This window comes from Anolis carolinensis, unplaced genomic scaffold (genome assembly GCF_035594765.1).
Source record: "Anolis carolinensis isolate JA03-04 unplaced genomic scaffold, rAnoCar3.1.pri scaffold_21, whole genome shotgun sequence".
Classification (NCBI taxonomy): Eukaryota; Metazoa; Chordata; class Lepidosauria; order Squamata; family Dactyloidae; genus Anolis; species Anolis carolinensis.
The window spans coordinates 1,354,952-1,375,882 of NW_026943831.1; the positions used below are offsets into that span (position 1 = coordinate 1,354,952).

A 20,931-nucleotide genomic window follows, 5' to 3' on the forward strand; every position below is an offset into this window, starting at 1 on the left:
TTATATTGTATAACATTATAATATTATTATCAATATTATATGTAAATACAATATATTATTAAAAATGATTTTAAAATATTATATTATAAAACTGAGGGCGGGGGCCAAGTAAATGACCTTGGAGGGCCGCATCCGGTCCCCAGGCCTTAGTTTGGGGACCCCTGCCTTACATGGTCTGGGGCTGATGTACCTGAGGGACCGCCTCACCCCCTACCAACTCCAGAGATCCCTCCGTTCTGAGGACCAAGATCTATTGGAAGTTCCCAGTTTTAAGTCCTTGCACCTAACAGCACCTAGACGCAGAGCCTTTACAGCAGTGGCGCCATCACTTTGGAACACCCTGCCACCTGAAGTTCGTGCCTTGCGGGACTTATCAGCCTTCCGCAGGGCATGTAAGACAGGTTTTTGATTTCTGTTATTGCTGTTTTTAAATTTTTTAGATTTTAGTCTGTTTTTGGAAGCCGCTCCAAGCCCTAGGGGAGTGGCGGCAAATAGGTTTTAATAATAAATAAATAAATAAATATCCTCAGCTGCTGTAAGAAAATCTCACAGACAGACTACAAACAGAGACACACCTATGTGGCCGAAATGATTCATTGGAACTTATGCCTCAAGAACCACCACCCAGCAGCAAAGATCTGGTGGGATCACAAACCGGCAAAAGTATTGGAAAATGAGCACGTAAAGATATTGTGGGACTTTCAAATCCAGACTGGCAAAGTTTTGGAACACAACACACGAGACATCACAGTTGTGGAAAAGACAAGTTTGGATTATTGATGTCGCCGTCCCGGGTGATCGTCGGATTGATGAAAAACAACAGGAAAACTCAGCTATTATCAGGATCTCAAGATTGAACTGCAAAGGTTCTGGCATAAACCAGTACAAGTGGTCCCAGTGGTGATGGGCACACTAGGTGCCGTGGCAAAAGATCTCAGCCAGCATTTTGAAACAATAAACATTGACAAAATCATGATGGGTCAACTGCAAAAGGCCACCTTACTGGGATCTGCGCGCTTCATCCAAAAATACATCACAGTCCAAAACGCTTGGGAGGTGTTCGACTTGTGATTTTGTGAAACGAAATCCAGCATATATATCCCGTTTGCTGTGTGATACAATGTCTTTGTGTCAATAATAATAATAATAATAATATCTATTTATACCCTGCCACCATTTTCCACAGTGACTCGGGGTGACTTACACAATAGCACACACACTGTGCCATACAACACATAAAGTGCAATACGTCAACATTAAAATCAATAACGTATTTGCATAAAACCAAACATATACAATTTACATAAGCAAATAAAACCAGTAGAATATGGCTATAGCCATTGATTAAAAGATCCATACAATCATTTAAGCATCCCAGCTGTGTACCCATCGAAATATGTATTTCTAGAAAATGCTGGAGTAATTGGGAATCAGTCTGTTATCAAAGACCTGCTGTGTAGAAGGGGCCTCATATAATCCAGTTCTAAGCAGACAATATAAGGTAAAAGGTAAAGGTTTTCCCCTGATGTTAAGTCCAGTCGTGTCTGACTCTGGGGGTTGGTGCTCATCTCCATTTCTAAGCCGAAGAGCCGGAGTTGTCCATAGACACCTCCAAGCTCATGTGGCCACTGGCATGACTGCATGGAGCGCCGTTACCGCCAGAGCGGTACCTATTGATCTACTCACATTGGCATGTTTTCGAACTGCTAGGTTGGCAGGAGCTGAGGCTAACAGCGGGCGCTCATTCTGCTCCCGGGATTTGAACCTGGGACCTTTCGGTCTGCAAGTTCAGCAGCTCAGCGCTTTAACACACTGCGCCACCACCAGGGGCCCCAATTATTATATACTGTATTATATATATAATATAAATATAATTATTATATACTGTATTATATTTATAATCTTATATTCGGCCCCTGGTGGCACAGTGCGTTAAAGCAGCAGTCATGCCAATGGCCATATGACCTTGGAGGTGTCTACGGACAACGCCGGCTCTTCGGCTTAGAAATGGAGATGAGCACCAACCCCCAGAGTCAGACATGACTGGACTTAACGTCAGGAGAAAACCTTTACCTTTACCTATATAATAATTACTGTAGTATAACAATACAGAACAATATAATCTCTAAAAACACTCTGAAAACAGGGGAATTCCAGGCAGGAAAAAATCAGGGTCACATAACATCTCCCAACAAAGGATTCCCCCAGGGAGGAAGCAGTCAGGCTTTGAAGCTACAAGGCCATTAAATGCTAATCAAGGTGACTAATTGCAGCATTCAATCTTGCCTCCAACTGACACGAGTTCTTTCTTTCTCCCACTCTGGACATTATTCCACAGGTATATAAAACACACTTGCCTGGCTGCTTCCTACCTAGGGAAAACCGTTGAAAATGAACAAAACCTGGCTCCCAGCATTAAAAAAACTCTAAAACCTCGACATTAAATAAAGAACAACGCTCTGAAAACAGGGCAATACTCTACTGGAGGGGCTTGAGACGACTGACTCAGCAGAGTGGGAGTTCAAGTTTACCCTCCAGCCAGAGACCCCACCGAACCCCAGCAGAGCTGCACCTGGACCACACTTGCCCAGCAGAACAGACTTTTAAGGACTGGTGGAGTCTGTAGGCGTTAACCAGGCGTGATGTGGGTTGCAGTTCACACACGACCTTATGCACACTGTGCATATATACACGCATATAACATGCTAGTTTTGCCCGGCCACGCGTTGCTGTGGCTTATAGGAATCCTTTGGTGGCCAGGTGGGATAGCACTGAATAGCCTTGCAGCCTCAAAGCCTGGCCGTTTTCTTCTTATGGGAATCTTTGTTTGGTGAGCTGGAATGCAACGGAATAGGGTTGCTGCTGGGAAGCCTGGGTACTTGTGTTCTAGGGGGATTGTTTTTTGGGCTGCTAGAATTGCAATGAATAGCCTTGCTGCTTCAATAGTACAGAGTAGTGTCGCTGCTCAAAGCCTGACCGCCTTCTACCAAGGTTAATCCTTGAATTGCACTGAATAGACTTGCAGCTTCAATGCCTGGCTGTGTTATACCTGGGGGAATCCCTGTTTGGCAAGCTGGAGTTGCACCCTCAATCAAAGAGCCGCTTTGAAGCCTGGCTACTTCCTTTGTAGGAGAATCCTTTGTTTGGCCAGCTTCAATTGCACTGAATAGTCTTGCAGCTTAAAAGCCTGGCTGCTTTCTACAGAGGGCATCTTTGCTAAACCAGGTTGACTGGGACGGCGTAGCCTCGTGGCTTCAAGGTCCGGGGGGTTTTCACTTAGGGGAAATCTTGGTTGGCAGGTTGAATAGCACTGAACAGCCTTGCTGCTTGCAAGCCTGTTCGCTTTCTACCTTGCAGAATCCTTGGTTGGCCAGGTTGAATAGCAATTCATAGTCTCGGTGTGGCAGGTATGAATGCTGCAATTAGCCACCTTGATGGACTTGCAACTTCAAAGCCTGGCTGCTTCCTGCCTGGAGGAATTCTTTGTTGGGAGGTGTTAGCTGGCCCTGATTGTTTCCTTTCTGGAATTCCCAATTTCCCTGTTTTCAGAGTATTGCTCTTTATTTACTGTCCTGATTTTAGAGATTATATTGTTCTGTATTATTACACCACAGTAATTATTATATATTACATTTATAATCTTATATTATCTGCTTAGAACTGTAGCCCCTTCTACACAGCTGTATAAAATCCATACTGAACTGGATTATATGGCAGTGTGGACTCAAGATAATCCAGTTCAAAGCAAATACTGTGGATTATCTGCCTTGGTATTCTGGGTAATATAGCTGTGTGGGAGGGCCTTGAGCATACCCTGCCATATAATCCAGTTCAAATCTGTATTTTATAGGCAGTTGTGATGTCTCATGGGCCATGTAGTCCCGTTCCTAGTACTATTGTGGCAGATGAAGAGGAAAACTTAGGTTTCCCACCGTTTCTGCCAGAATTGGAGCCCTTGCACCTGCAAGATGTTTGCCCACAAGAAGACAGCCAAACAAGCCTTGAGCAGAAATCTCCCCCTTTTTCTCACCGGATTTATTATAATCAAGATAGAAGCGCTCGAGAGGCGACTCGCAGAAGCGCCAGGATTGCTGCCAGACAATTAGCTGATTAAGGCTGCTTCCCTTGGGAAACTTTAAGGAGTCATGCATCTGGACACAGTATGGGTTTCGTTTCTTGTTCCCCAGAGAAAGTGTTCCTGGCGGGAAAACAAGATCCTATATAGGTGTTTGGCCACAAGGATTCCTTGCGGAGTCAATTCGTCAGCTTCGGGAGTAGATTGTGTGTGGACTACGCTACTCCAGTTCCAGGACCTCGTTCTCGTTCCAGCCCTGCCTTGTTCCCCGGACCTCGCCACGGATTTCGCCACGGACCCTGTTCTTGCTCCTCGCTTCTTTTTGCCTTGAATCAAGCCTTGTTTACCAAGAATCTAGTTTGCTCTCCAGCCTTGCATCAAGTTCCATGGACTAAGAACCTTTGTCAATTCCCCTCACTTTGCTTGGCAAGTGTGTGTTTCGGTTATTGGATTACAACTTTGGACTTTAATATCTCATATTGGACATTGTTTTCTTGGACTATATTTGACCTTTCCTGAAAGGTCTACTTCTGAACTCTATTCTACACTTATTTTTATTGACTTTATATATTTCCTTAATAAAGATATTAAATAGGTTCTGGCCTCTGCGCATGGTTATTGGTGCTCTGCAGCCTGGGTCCTGACAGCAGTGTGGATGAGGCCTAAGTGCCCTGTGCACCATTTTGGCTGAGGGAGTTGCTAGGACATGAAGGAGGCGGGGCCTACCTTTCTGACTAGCAGTTAGGGGCAGAAAGGCTCTTCCTCATCCTCTGTAATTTGGACTATTTTTCTACTTTTTTATTGAAAGACATAGCTTGGATGACTATGTCTTTTGGGGCCAAATTTGGTGTGGTTTTGTTGTTTACTCCATAGTAAAACATCACATTCCATTTGTATATAGAGAGAGATGTTTTTATATTATTTTTAATACTATGTATTTGTCTGTTATTTTCTTATAATAATATTATATATAATTAATATACAGCAATATAATATCTAATCTAAATTCTATTCTAATTATAATTTTATTCTAATTCTAAATTCTAATTCTATTCTAAATCCATAATAAAAGTGAAAACCTGTATGTGTGTACGTGGTTCAGGTGTCCACTCACACAGACAGCCTCTGGTCTCCACAAACAGGCTATAGTTCCCAGTGCTGAGGAGCCACCAAGTCAATCCCTTCCACTGACATTGCGGTTACAGCGAGCTCCATGAACATGCAGCCCAACCCTGCCAATGTCCTTCCCAAACACTACGGCCCACCACCCAAGGAATGCTTTCGTTTGGGGACCATTTCATCCTAGATTGTGCCTTGTCCTCCACCACAGGCAGGCATCCCAGGGTTCTCCATTGCTGTGTAATTAGCATGACCCCGCCCACTGCCCTTCCCTTTCTAATCTGTCTGCAGAACAAACACAGGAGAAGAGGAGTTTGAGGGATTGATTCCACATGGTGGAAGTTGTAGTTCACCCTGTATCAAGTCAGAGCACTGTGACTCCTACTGGGGAATGTAGAGGAGTTGTAGTTCACCTACACCCAGAACACTATGAACCCAAACAATGATGGCTCTGGACCAAACGTGCCATGCATACCCAATATGCCCAGATTTGAATACTGGTGGGTTTGGAGGGGAATTGGCCTGGACATTTGGGAGTAGTAGGTACTGGGATATATAGTTCACCTGCAATGAATGAGCACTTCGAACCCCACCGATGATGGACCAGGACCAAACTTCGCACACAGAGCTCCCATAACCACAGAACATATTGGACAAGTTTGGGGGAAAGGGAGTTATAGTTCACCTGCATCCAGAGAAACAGTGACCCCCCACCGACAATGGACCAGGACCACACTTTGCACAGAGAAGCTTCATGACCAACTGAAGATACTGCAGGGGGTTGTGGGAAGGAGCCTTGAATCTGGTAGTTGTAGTTCACCTGCATTCAAAGAGCACTGAACCCAGCCAACAACGGATCTGGACCAAACTGGGCACACAGACTGAACATTGCCTGCTGTGGATACTGATGTTTCGGGACAATTGCCCCGGGAATCTGGGAGTTGTAGTAGTTCACCCCCATCCAGAGAGCGATGACCAACCAACAACAGATCTGGACCACACTTGGGACACAGACCCAAAATGGCCAAAACATCATGTTAGACAACTAATTTGGCAGAAAAAGTAGTTCAATACGCTGTAATGCTATTTAGTAATTACTGTATTTATGAATTTAGCACCAAAATATCACGATATATTGAAAACATTGACTACAAAAATGCGTTGGATAATTCAGAATGTTGGATAAGCGAGTGTTGGATAAGTGAGACTCTACTGTATAGGCATTAACCCCTTGCAAGCTTTTGCAATCTCTAAGTACTTTTATATGTGTATCTATCTATATAATTTTATATATGAATTTTGCCCTCATATGTTTGCAGGTCTTTGCAAATCTTTTATACATATAGATCCATGTACCTGTGCATCTGTAGCCATACATATACAGTATTTTTATATATGGATTTACCCTCATATGTTTGCAAGTCTCTGCAAATCTATATATATAAAAGAGTGATGGAATCAGGGCACCGGACAAAACAACAAAACTACAGGCCCCCCAACCTCGAAATTTGACAACACAACCCATCATCCATGCCTCTAGGTTGATACAACAAAAAGAAAAGAAAAACAAAGTCCTAATTAGAGGGAGAGCAATAATTGTTTTTATCCAATTGCTGCCAGTTTAGAGGTCTAATCTCTGCCCACTTGGTCTCCTAGCAACCGACTCAGCCAAGGGACAGCCAGGGTTCAGTTAGGGGACAGGCAGACTTAGGCCTCTTCCACAGATTATCTAATTTGCACTGGATTATATGGCAGTGTAGACTCAAGGCCCTTCCACACAGCTATATAACCCATTTATAATCTTATATTATCTGCTTTGCACTGGATTATCTTGACTCCACACTGCCATATAATCCACTTCGGTGTGCATTTTATACAGCTGTGTAGAAGGGGCCTCATATAATCCAGTTCTAAGCAGATAATATAAGATTATCAATATACAGCAGAGTCTCACTTATCCAGCATAAACAGGCCGGCAGGATAAGTGAATATGTTGGATAATAGAATGGATTCAGGAAAAGCCGATTAAACATCAAATTAGGTAATGATTATACAAATTAAGCACCAAAACATCATATTATACAACAAATTTGACAGAAAAAGTAGTTCCATGTGCAGTAATGCTATGTAGTAATTACAGCAGAGTCTCACTTATCCAACACTCGCTTATCCAACATTCTGGATTATCCAACGCATTTTTGTAGTCAATGTGTTCAATATATCGTGATATTTTAGTGCTAAATTCATAAATACAGTAAGTATTTGCTTATCCAACATTCTGCCAGCCCGTTTATGTTGGATAAGTGAGACTCTACTGTACTGTATTTACAAATTTACCACTAAAATATCACAATGAATTTAAAACACTGACCACAAAAACATTGATTATGAAAAGGCAGACTGCATTGGATAATCCAGAACATTGTATAAGCGAATGTTGGATAAGTGAGATTCTATTTTAATATGAAATAATTCCTGGGATAGAATAATGCAGAACAATATAATCTCTAAAACCAGGACAGTAAATAAAGACCAACAGCATGAAAGCAGGGAAATTGGAAATTCCACAAAGGAAACAATCAGGGCCAGCTAACACCTCCCAAGAAAGGATTCTTCCAGAAAGGAAGCTGAGAAGGGAGTGAAACAGCGTGTATTACCAAAGTCATTATTATTACTATCATTACTATTATTATTATTATTATTATTATTATTATTATTATTATTATTGTGTTGAGGTCAACCGTGAAAATGAATACAATCTGGCTCCAAGTATTCAAAAACACTAAAATCAGAATATATAAAAATTAATGTGGTATAATAAAACAGAACAATACAATCTCTAAAATCAGAACACTAAATGAAAAACAACACTCTGAAAACAGGGGAATTCCACACAGGAAACAATCAAGGCCAGCTAACACCTCCTAACAAAGTATTCCCATCATCAAAATCTGGCAAATCCTCTGTTTTCTCAGGGCCACAGACAGTAGAAGCACATAAAATATCGCAAACAACACTGTCATGGAGCCAGATCCCAGGGCTGAATTTCCAAGCCCTGAATCTGACTTCATAACATAAACAATCCTGCAAGCACCTGGCGGGAGAAGATAAAATGAGCCTGGGAACTCAGGGTTGAAAGTATAAACAATTATAATTGATGTAGTGTGTGGGAATGGTAGTAATGTGATCCAGGGGGTGGGATTTGATGATGATATTTGCGTGTGGTATTACGTTGCATCAGAAGTGATAAAATTAGATGTATGTAAACATTAGGTCATTCTCGACTTTTCCAAAGTCATGTATTCTTCAATAAAGATTGGATTTGAGAGCAGCTATCTTTGATCTGCGTTCAGACTGGTCCTTTGAAGTGAGCCTGACATTTAAGTCGAGAATCCAGTTCTCACCCTCCTGCGGAATTCGCAGTGAAGTGATAATGAGTGAAGAAGGAGATCAAAGCCCAAATGGGGCAGGGAGGCCTTTGCAAGGGGCCCGGCCGAAGAGAGAAGAGACGCTGCAAGCCATAGCTTCCTCTACGGGGTACCCCAGGCCGAACGGCGTGACCCAGAGGATTCCCAGGGGAGGAAGAGGCGTCTCTGCGGCTGCAGAAACCAGTTGGGGATCTGGAGGAAGTATGCCGGAGACCGTGGCCCTGCGGTTATCCATCCTGGAAACTAATTTATCCAGGCTGTCGGAAACCGTGGGGAGGTTGGTGCCACTATTGGAAGAGAATCTCCAAAAGGAGCCCATCCGATATGGCGCCGAGAGAGAGCCAAGTAAAGAAGGAGATTGGAGCCAGAGGGGCCAGCGAGCGTCAACGCAGAGTCCCGTGGCGGCAAGGGACGAGGGAGATGAGGAATACTGGCAGGAGCTGGAGTTCCGAGACAGAATGGCGCGCGAAGTGGAGCGCCAGCGAGCTCTGGGAACTCTGAGGCCGCCATCTCCAGCAGAGCTCCCAACCCCCCGAATGGGCGTCGGGGTGGAAAGGCCACTGGGGCCAGGGATCGGGTCCAGTGGATTTGCAGACGAAGGCGGAGAGGAGCGGGGGATCCAGGAAGAGGAGGAGGATGTGCCGTACAACGAGGAAAGGCGAGATGAGGGGGCTACAGCGAGGCCAGTATGCGGATGGGTGGAAGGGCCGACAGCGGCGGCAGACTTTCGGGAGCCGCGCAGAATGACCACCGGAGTGGGGCGCGGCGTGTTCCAAGGAGCCGCCCGAGGAAACCTGATGCAACCCTTCCCCGTGCCTCATAGAATCATAGAATCATAGAATAGTAGAGTTGGAAGAGACCTCAAGGGCCATCTAGTCCAACCCCCCGCTAAGAAGCAGGAAATCGCATTCAAAGCACCCCCGACAGATGGCCATCCAGCCTCTGCTTAAAAGCCTCCAAAGAAGGAGCCTCCACCACGGCCCGGGGGAGAGAGTTCCACTGCCGAACAGCCCTCACAGTGAGGAAGTTCTTCCTGATGTTCAGGTGGAATCTCCTTTCCTGTAGTTTGAAGCCATTGTTCCGTGTCCTAGTCTGCAGGGCAGCAGAAAATAAGCTTGCTCCCTCCTCCCTATGACTTCCCCTCACATATTTGTACATGGCTATCATGTCTCCTCTCAGCCTTCTCTTCTGCAGGCTAAACATGCCCAGCTCTTTAAGCCTCTCCTCATAGGGCTTGTTCTCCAGACCCTTAATCATTTTAGTTGCCCTCCTCTGGACGCTTTCCAGCTTGTCAGCATCTCCCTTCATCTGCGGTGCCCAAAACTGGACACAGTATTCCAGGTGTGGTCTGACCAAGGCAGTATAGAGGGGGAGCATGACTTCCCTGGATCTAGACGTTATTCCCCTATTGATGCAGGCCAAAATCCCATTGGCTTTTTTAGCTGCCGCATCACATTGTAGGCTCATGTTTAACTTGTTGTCCACGAGGACTCCAAGATCTTTTTCGCACACACTGCTGTCAAGCCAGGCGTCCCCCATTCTGTATCTTTGATTTCCATTTTTTCTGCCGAAGTGAAGTATCTTGCATTTGTCCCTGTTGAACTTCATTTTGTTAGTTTCGGCCCATCTCTCTAGTCTGTCAAGATCATTTTGAATTCTGCTCCTGTCTTCTGGAGTGTTAGCTATCCCTCCGAGTTTGGTGTCATCTGCAAACTTGATGATCGTGCCTTCTAACCCTTCGTCTAAGTCGTTAATAAAGATGTTGAACAGAACCGGGCCCAGGACGGAGCCCTGCGGCACTCCACTTGTCACTTCTTTCCATGATGAAGACGACGCATTGGTGAGCACCCTTTGGGTTCGTTCGCTTAGCCAATTACAGATCCACCTAACCGTAGTTTTGTCTAGCCCACATTTTACTAGTTTGTTTGCCAGAAGGTCGTGGGGGACTTTGTCGAAGGCCTTACTGAAATCTAGATATGCTACATCCACGGCATTCCCTGTATCGACCCAACTCGTAACTCTATCGAAAAAAGAGATCAGATTAGTCTGGCATGACTTGTTTTTGGTAAATCCGTGTTGACTATTAGCAATGACCGCATTTGTTTCTAAGTGTTTGCAGACCACTTCCTTAATGATCTTTTCCAGAATCTTGCCTGGTATTGATGTGAGGCTGACCGGACGGTAATTGTTTGGGTCGTTCTTTTTTCCCTTCTTGAAGATAGGGACCACATTCGCCCTCCTCCAATCTGCTGGGACTTCTCCTGTTCTCCAAGAACTCTCGAAGATGATTGCCAGTGGTTCTGAAATAACTTCCGCTAGTTCCTTCAATACTCTTGGATGTAGCTGATCTGGCCCTGGGGACTTGAATTCGTTTAGAGTGGCCAGGTGTTCCTGGACAACTTGTTTCCCTATTTGGGGTTGGATTTCCCCCAATCCTTCGTCCATTCCATGTTGCTGAGGTTGAAGATGGCTTTCTTTTTGTGAGAAGACCGAGGCAAAGAAGGCATTAAGTAGTTCTGCCTTTTCCCTATCCCCTGTCACCATCACCCCATCTACTCCTTGCAGTGGCCCTATCGCCTCCTTTTTCTTCCTTTTTCTACCAACATAAGCAAAAAAACCTTTTTTGTTGTTTTTTATGTCCCTGGCAAGCCTGAGCTCATTTTGCGCTTTAGCCTTGCGAACCTTTTCCCTACAGGAGTTGGCTATACGTTTGAATTCTTCTTTGGTGATTTCTCCCCTTTTCCACTTCTTGTGCATGTCACTTTTGAGCTTTAGCTCAGTTAGAAGTTCTTTGGACATCCATTCTGGCTTCTTTGCACTTGTCTTATTTTTCTTCTTTGTTGGCACTGTTTGCATTTGCGCCTTGAGTATTTCACTTTTGAAAAACTCCCATCCATCCTTAACTCCCTTGTTTTTTAATATCGGCGTCCATGGAATGCCGCTCAGTAATTCCTTCATTTTTTGGAAGTCAGCTCTCTTAAGGTCCAGAATGCGTGTTTGACTTGTCTTAGTTTCAGCATTCCTTTGTATTGCAAACTGCAGGAGCACATGGTCACTTGCCCCTAAGGATCCAACCACTTCAACTGTATTGATCAGGTCTTCCACATTTGTTAAGATTAGATCAAGAGTTGCTGATCCCCTTGTTGCCTCTTCTACCTTCTGGACCATAAAATTATCTGCAAGGCAAGTGAGGAATTTGTTGGACTTTGTACTCTTGGCTGAGTTTGTTTTCCAGCAGATATCGGGATAATTGAAATCGCCCATGACTACTATATCTCTTCTTTGTGCCTGTTTGGTCAGCTGTTGACAGAAGGCTTCATCAAGTCCTTCATCCTGACTCGGAGGTCTGTAGTAGACACCCACGACAAGATCTTTTTGAGTCCCGGTTCCCTTGATTCTTATCCAGATGCTTTCAAGCTGGTTTCCCGGATTACAGTCTTGCATTTCTTCTGCAACGTAACTGTTTTTGACATATAAAGCTACTCCCCCTCCTCTCCCCTTTGTTCTATTTCTGTGAAAGAGGTTATAGCCCTCAATGGTTAAATTCCAGTGATGGGAGTCATCCCACCAGGTTTCAGTGATGCCTATGACATCGTATGTGTGGTGCTGTGCTAGGAGTTGGAGTTCGTCTTGCTTATTTCCCATGCTCTGAGCATTAGTGTAAAGACATGTAAGCCCCTGTGACCTCCCCTCGAACTGTTTATTTGGGATTATTGTGCTCTCTGTACTTGGTCCTTGCTGTGTTTGTGCAGCCCTCCGTTTAGCCTTACGGCGGTTCCCTGTGGTCATGGGTAATATAGTGTTCGCCAGGCTGTTGTTCCCCTCCCCCAGTGGATTTAGTTTAAAGTGCGCCTGATGAGGTTTGTGAGTCTGTGTGCAAAAAGATGTTTTCCTACTTGTGTGAGATGCACCCCATCGCTTGCCAGTAGTCCATCCTCTTGGAAGAGTAGACCATGGTCAAGGAAGCCAAAATGCTCCTCTTGACACCATTTTCTGAGCCAGTTATTGACCTGTACTATTTTTCCGGCCCTTGTAGAGCCATGTCCTACAACGGGGAGGAGGGATGAAAAGATCACATGTACATTATACAGTTTTAGCTTTGTTCCCAGAGCTCGAAAATCATTTGTGATCTTTTGAAAAGTATGCCTAGCGGTGTCATTGGTACCTACATGAATCAACATAAGGTGGGGAGGGTGATGGGGCTTTAGGAGCCTGCTGAGCCTCTGAGTGATATGGTGTATTTTTGCCCCCGGGAGGCAGCATGTTTCTCGAGCCATCCCATCCGGTCTGGAAATGATGGCTTCCGTTCCTCTAAGGAGGGAGTCACCTACTACCAAGACCTGTTTCCTTTGAGGATTGACAGGGTCCCTTTTGTGCAAGACAGTGTGTATGTCCCCTGAAGAGTGTTCCTGTTGAAGTGAATCATGTAGGTGTAAAGTGTTGTCCTCCTCCTCAACATCCCCAGTGCATTCATCAATGACAATCCATTGAGATACATCCGAGAGCCCATTACTCTCCCAAGGATGTTCCTGTTGCTCCTGGTCTATGATTGGGGATGGAGCATTTGCATGATTACATAAGTGTGACTGTGGTGATGCACTGTCCCTGTCAGGGCTATCCCCTGCGCATTGATCCAGGATGGTCCACTGAGTGGTATCTAAGAAACTGTGGTCCTCCACAAGATGTGTTTCCTGATTGTATGTTAATGATGTAAGAATTTCAAATCTGTTGTGTAAATGCAGCTGAGCAGAGGAGTTCTGCGGAGGCTGCCTGGTCCTGCGTCTCCTTCTATGGGTGACCTCCTTCCAAGCCTGAGGGTTGTCTACCTTTGAGTTGATCTCCCCATAAGGTTCCTGATCATGGTCTTGGTGGTGTTGGTGTGATGCAGGCTGCTGATCTACAGCAGCGTGTTGTGCAGTGTCCAAGAAGAGCTCGAGTGCCTGAATGTCCTTAAGGGTCTTAATACGGTGCTCGAGCTGTTGGATCCTCTGCTCCATCAGAGTCATCTGTTTGCATTTGGAGCAGATGTAGTTGTCTAGTTTTTGTGTGAAAAAGCGGAACATGCCACAGCTGGTGCATGTGATGGGAATGTTTTGCTTTTGCCTCCCAGACAGCATCAACGGGCCGCAGAATGGATGCCAAGAAGGGAAGATCTCAAACTAGAATACGGAGGGGAATCAGATGAACTGAACTTTTTTCTAATTAGCATCAGAGGATACATGGAAGACAATGCACACACATTCCCCTCCGAAGCAAGCATGGTTCGAGCCATCGGCAACACACTAAAGCGAGGAGCAGCCAGCTGGTATGTGCAGCTACATGCCAGACGCGACCCATGCCTGAGGTCAGTGCCCCGCTTCCTCGCCGCACTGGAAACCCGGTTCAGAGACCGGCTAGAGCAATTGAGGGCTCGAGACCAGCTGAAAGGAATAAAGCAGAGGGACAAAACAGTGGCCGAGTACGCAGAGGAATTCCTCCACCTCGCGGAAAGGGTACCAGAGTGGTCTGAAGTGACCAAAGTGGAATTATTTAAAGAGGGACTACGCCCCGAGATTTTCAGCTGGGCAGCGCACAGAGATGACCCCGAAACGCTCCAGGGATGGATTCAACTAGCGGGGCGCGTCGAATCCACCCTGGCCCAAGTAAAGCGCTTCAGGAGCAGCAGCGGCCAGCAAAGACCGGTGGCGAGAGGTCGAGGAGAAACGAGGAAGCAGGAAAGACCCGGAGGGAGGCCGGGGATTCCCTCCAGAGGAGACGACAACAAACCTAAACCGGGATGCTTTGTATGTGGGAAGACGGGCCATCGGGCAGCAGAATGCTGGGCCCGGAAGGGGGAGCCGCCAAAACCCCCAAAGCCCAAGCCAGCAACCGGGAGGCGCGCGGAAGAGGAGGTGCAGGCCCCAGAATCTTCAGAAAAACTGGTGAGTCGGGACAAACGCATGATAGTAGTGCCAATCTGCCTCTCGGGGCTAGAAAATCGGGCCACCTGCAAGGCATTTGTGGATTGTGGTTGTTCTAGAAACATTATAACCCCGGAATTAGCAGGAGCGCTGAAATGCCAGCAGATGGCGCTTGACTCCCCAATTGCATTTTCGCAGCTAGATGGATCAGTCGCTGCTGGGGAAGTATCTACAAAGGAAATACGGGGGGTCCCATGTAAAATAGGCAAATGGGAAGGAAGAATATCCTTTGTGATAGCCCCTATTGCCACATACCACGTAATATTAGGGATACCATGGCTCGAACAGGCAAATCCTGAAGTAGATTGGAGAGGAAAGAGCCTAGCATTCAAAGAACAGCAGACGCAATGGGAGATAAGCAAAATTGCAGAAGAGGAGGACGAGGAAGATGAAGCAGGTGAAATAGACCCACAGCTATTGCCACCTGAATACAGAGACTTTGTGGATGTTTTCAATCAGAAAGAGGCCAGTAAATTGCCTCCCAAAAGGAATATAGAAGTAGAAATTGAAATAACCCCAGGAGCAAACTTACCAAAACCAAAAGTGTATCCCATGTCTGTGCAGGAGAAGGAGGAATTGAGGAAATATATTGATAAAAACCTGGCGCGAGGCTTCATTAAGCCATCCAATTCTCCTCTCGGGGCCCCAGTGTTATTTAGGAGAAAGAAAGACAACTCCCTACGATTGTGCATTGATTATCGAAATTTAAACGCAATTACTAAGGACAATAAATACCCTATGCCCTTAGTAAAGGATTTAATTACCGTATTGAAGAAAGGGAGCATATTTACTAAACTGGATTTAATTGAAGCGTATCATAAATTAAGAATCAAACCGGAGGATACTTGGAAAACTGCATTTTCCTGCGCATTCGGCCATTTTGAATATAAAATTTTGCCTTTCGGGTTAAAAAATGGAGGCGGTTGCTTTATGCAGCTTATAAATGAAATACTACACCCATTGTTGTACAGAGGGGTATTCATATTTCTTGATGATATCTTGATTGTGAGTGAAGATAAGGAAAAGCACGTAAAATTGGTCCGGGAAGTTTTGCAGAGACTAAGGGAAGCAAAGCTGTACGCAAAACTGTCCAAATGTGAATTTAATAAAACTCAAATTGACTTTCTGGGGTATCGGATATCTCCAGAAGGGTTAGCTATGGATCCAGCTAAAGTATCAGATGTGAAAGAATGGGGAGTGCCTCAAACAAGGAGGCAATTGCAATCATTTCTGGGGTTTGCAAATTTTTACAGACCCTTCATAAAAGGCTTCGCGCAAATAACCGCACCCCTTACTGAACTTTTAAAAACAAAAGGGAAAGGGGAGACAGCAAAAGTAAAAGCTCCTGGCGCCAAACTGAGTTGGACGCCAGAATGCCAAAAGGCATTCGAAACCCTAAAAGAATGCTTCACAGAAGGACCCATCCTAAAACACCCCGATATCAGGAGCCCTTTCATAATCCATTGCGATGCCTCAGACTGTGCGTACGGGGCAGTACTATTGCAAAAAGATCAAAATGGGAACTTAAAACCCTGTGGATATTTGTCCCGGAAGTTCAGCGAAACTGAAAAAAGCTGGCCAATATGGGAAAAAGAGGCATTAGCCATATTAAAAGCCTTAGAATGCTGGCGACACTTCCTCGAAGGAAGCGGAATCCCATTTGAAATTTGGTCTGACCATAAGAACCTCCAGTATTTAAAGTCTCCTAGAAAATTGTCCCCCAAACAAATTAGATGGGCGCAATACTTCAGCAGATTTGATTTCCAATTAAAGTTTTTTCAAGGGAAGCAGAATGTCTTGGCAGATGCTCTTTCACGCATGCCTCAACACGAAGGCATAACCACAGCAAAAGAGGGGACAATATTCTCTGACAAACAATGGGGCTTAGCTGTCAGGACAAGAGCACAAACCCAAAAGGAGAACACGGCTTTTGTTGAACTCGGCGGGGAAGATAATTGGGGAAATGAACTGAAACAGTCTTATGAAGGAGATCAATGGATCGCATCCAACGCAGAAAAGGGGGAGCAGAAGGGGGGATTTTGGTTTGTAAACAAGAAACTGTATATCCCAGCAATATTAAGGATTAAGATTTTGCATCGTTTTCACAACAACCAGAGCGCTGGTCATACAGGAATTACAAAAACAACAAAGGCAATAGCAAAACATTGTTGGTGGCCAGGAATGAGGAAGGACATAAAGAATCATGTTGTTCAATGTGATGATTGTGCCAGAAATAAATCGAGAGGAGGGAAGCCTATGGGATTATTACAAACAGTAGCGGAACCTACCAGACCTTGGGAATGTGTAGCTATGGACTTTGTGGGGGAACTGCCGGTTAGCAAAGGACATCGTTATATTTGGACAGTATTAGACCTGTTTTCTAAACAGGCCCACTTTATAGCGCTGACGAAACTACCATCGGCCGAGAAACTAGCTGAATTGTACATAAATCATATTTACAAACTGCATGGATGTCCCAGTAGAGTGGTCAGTGACAGAGGAGTACAATTCACAGCAAAATTTTGGGAAAAATTCTTGGAAATGCTAGGAGCAGAAAGGAGTCTAAGTTCTGCTTTTCACCCCATGACAAACGGGGCGGTAGAACGTACTCAGCAGACGCTTGGGCAGTTCCTTCGAATGTATTCTAACATGAGACAAAATGACTGGTCTAGGTGGTTGGCTTTTGCGGAATTAGCTTTTAATTCGACTATACATTCAGCAACAAATAAAACCCCCTTTGAAGTAGTTTACGGGTATGAAATACAGCCTTTACCCCAGTTGCCAAGATGGACAGAAAATGAGGAAACAGAGGCAGGGAAATGGAAAACGCAAATGCTAGAATGCTGGAGTCAAGTGACTGCATCCTTAAATGAAGCACACAAAAAGTATAAAGCGTTCGCAGACAGAAAGAGGGTGGAAGGCGATAAATTAGATAAAGGAGATCTAGTGTGGTTAAGTACCCAAAACATCAAATTGGGGCTACCTTCAAGAAAACTGGGCCCCAAATATATTGGACCATTCAGAATACAGGGTGTTATCAATGAAGTAACTTTCCAGTTGGCATTGCCAAAAAGTTTAGGGAAAATACACCCAGTATTCCATCGCAGCTTACTGAAAAAGTATATGGGGACTTTGGACAAAATGGGCACATAGAGTTATTGTTTGATTTGTTTCAGAACTATGATGAAAGAAGAACCGAAGAGGAGGACGAAGAAAACGAGGGCGCCATGTCATGGAGCCAGATCCCAGGGCTGAATTTCCAAGCCCTGAATCTGACTTCATAACATAAACAATCCTGCAAGCACCTGGCGGGAGAAGATAAAATGAGCCTGGGAACTCAGGGTTGAAAGTATAAACAATTATAATTGATGTAGTGTGTGGGAATGGTAGTAATGTGATCCAGGGGGTGGGATTTGATGATGATATTTGCGTGTGGTATTACGTTGCATCAGAAGTGATAAAATTAGATGTATGTAAACATTAGGTCATTCTCGACTTTTCCAAAGTCATGTATTCTTCAATAAAGATTGGATTTGAGAGCAGCTATCTTTGATCTGCGTTCAGACTGGTCCTTTGAAGTGAGCCTGACACAACACCACTCTGAAAACAAGGGAATTCCAGACAGGAAATAATCAGGGCCAGCTAACACCTCCCAACAAAAAATTCACTCAGGGAGGAATCAGCCAGGCTTTAAAGCTACAAGCCCATTGCATGCTAATTATTTTTCCTAATTGCAGCATTCATACTTGCCTCCAACAGACAAATAAAACCCAATCAGAAATATTGTATATTCACAACCTTTAGGAAGTAATATCCCCTGATGGCGCAGCGTGTTAAAGCGCTGAGCTGCTGAACTTCTGGACCGAAAGGCCGCAAGTTTGAATTGGGGGAGCGGAGAGAGCCCCCACTGTTAGCCCCAGCTCCTGCCAACCCAGAAGTTCAAAAACATGCAAATGTGAGTGCATCAATAGGTACTGCTCCAGCGGGAAGGTAACGCCGCTCCATGCAGTCATCCCACATGACCTTGGAGGAGTCTACGGACAACGCCGGCTCTTCGGCTTAGAAATGGAGATGAGCACCAACCCCCAGAGTCAGGGGAAAACCTTTACCCTTTATCTTAACTACCACCAATTCCTCAATACTTTATTTCCCAGACCACCAGACTTCGCCACAGCAACGCGTGGCCAGGCACAGCTAGTATCTATATAAAGAGAGATGTCTGGATGGATATGAATATATTATTACCTACCTATATATAGGGCTTGGAAATATTACGGGGGGAAATGAACACACAAATATATATATATATGTCTAGATAGATACGAATATATATGGCTTAAAATATTGTAGGGGAAATGCACACATACATAGAGAGAGGGCTGGATTTGCAAACGTTTAAGGGGGGAATGCATATGTGAAATTGGTAACTATAATTATAGATCTATATCTAGTTCTACATTATTTATATAAGCATTGAATATTTGCCTGTTACTATGTTGGAAGCTGGCCTGAGTCCCCACGGGGAGATGGGGTGGGAACTAAATTAAGTTTTGTTGTTGTTGTTGTTGTTATAAGGTTATTATTGATACCATATTGTTTTTGTTGCCCCTACTTTTCTAATTATAGAGCTAGTTTGTTGTTTTTCTTTGAAATACGGTAAATATTCAAAAACATTTAACCTCAAACATTTAGCCTCAATCAATGAAATTTTATTGGTATCTATTTTTATTTTGAAATTTACCCATAGCTGCTGCATTTCCCACCCTCGGCTTATACTCGAGTCAATAAGTTATCCCAGTTTTTTGTGGTAAAATTAGGTGCCTCGGCTTATATATACAAATTAAGCACCAAAACATCATGTTATACAACAAATTTGACAGAAAAAATAGTTCCATGCGCAGTAATGCTATGTAGTAATTACTGTATTTACAAATTTACCACCAAAATATCACAATGAATTTAAAACACTAAGTACAAAAACATTGACTACTAAAAGGCAGACTGCATTGGATAATCCAGAATATTGGATAAGCGAATGTTGGATAAGTGAGATTCTACTGTAATATGAAATAATTACTGGGATAGAATAATGCAGAACAATATAATCTCTAAAACCAGGACAGAAAATAAAGAGCAACACTGAAAGCAAGGAAATTGGGAATTCCACAAAGGAAACTATCAGGGCCAGCTAACACCTCCCAAAAAAGGATTCTTCCAGAAAGGAAGCTGAGAAGGGAGTGAAGCTTGTGTTGCTGTAAACCGTGAATATTAATACAATCTGGCTCCAAGTATTCAAAAACACTAAAATCAAAATATATAAAAGTTACTCTGGTATAATAAAACAGAACAATACAATCTCTAAAATCAGAACACTAAATAAAGAAAATAGGGGAATTCCACACAGAAAACAACCAGGGCCAGCTAACACCTCCCAACAAAGTATTCCCATCATCGAAGTCTGGCAAATCCTCTGTTTTCTCAGGGCCACAGACAGTAGAAGCACATAAAATATCACAAACAACACCACTCTGAAAACAAGCGAATTCCAGACAGGAAGCAATCATGGCCAGCTAACACCTCATGTCAGAGGAAAACGTTTACCCTTTACCTTAACTACCACCAATTCCTCAATACAGTAGAGTCTCACTTATCCAACATAAACGGGCCAGCAGAACGTTGGATAAGCGAATATATTGGATAATAAGGAGAGATTAAGGAGACGCCTATTAAACATCGAATTAGGTTAGGATTTTACAAATTAAGCACCAAAACATCATGTTAGACAACAAATTTGACAGAAAAAGCAGTTCAATACACAGTAATGTTATGTAGTAATTACTGTATTTACGAATTTTGCACCAAAATATCATGATATATTGAAAACATTGACTACAAAAATGCGTTGGATAATCCAGAACGTTGGATAAGCGAGTGTTGGATAAGTGAGACTCTACTGTACTTTATTTCCCATAGGGGATCGGAAAAGTCGTGAGTTCATATCATATTAACCAGGAAAAGTGCAACCGATGCAGAAAATGTCAAAGAACGAAACTGTTTAACCAAAGGCCTGTGTGAAGAGCCAGGTTTTCAGGCAGTTGGCCATGTTTGCTCCAGATATGATGTGTAAACAACAACTCCCATTTGAAAAGGGCAAAGTAAATAAATAACTTGGACTTCAACTCCCAGCATTCCTGGCCTCAGGCCCTTTCCTTTTTCCCCTCAGCCGCAGGAAAGGCCTGGCGCTAAAGTAGAATTCACGTCAGGCCTGGGCCTACTTGGGCCTTCTCTCGCTTCCCTCAGGCGTTTTGGACTACAACTCCCAGCATGCCTCGCAGCCTCAGGCCCTTTC

General features: G+C 44.1%; 1 protein-coding gene across 3 annotated transcripts in view; it reads right to left on the bottom strand.

Moving 5' to 3' along the window:
- LOC103281476 (zinc finger protein 84) overlaps window positions 1–20,931 on the bottom strand; it is a 60,657-nt gene that overhangs the window by 11,889 nt on the left and 27,837 nt on the right. The window lies entirely within an intron of this gene.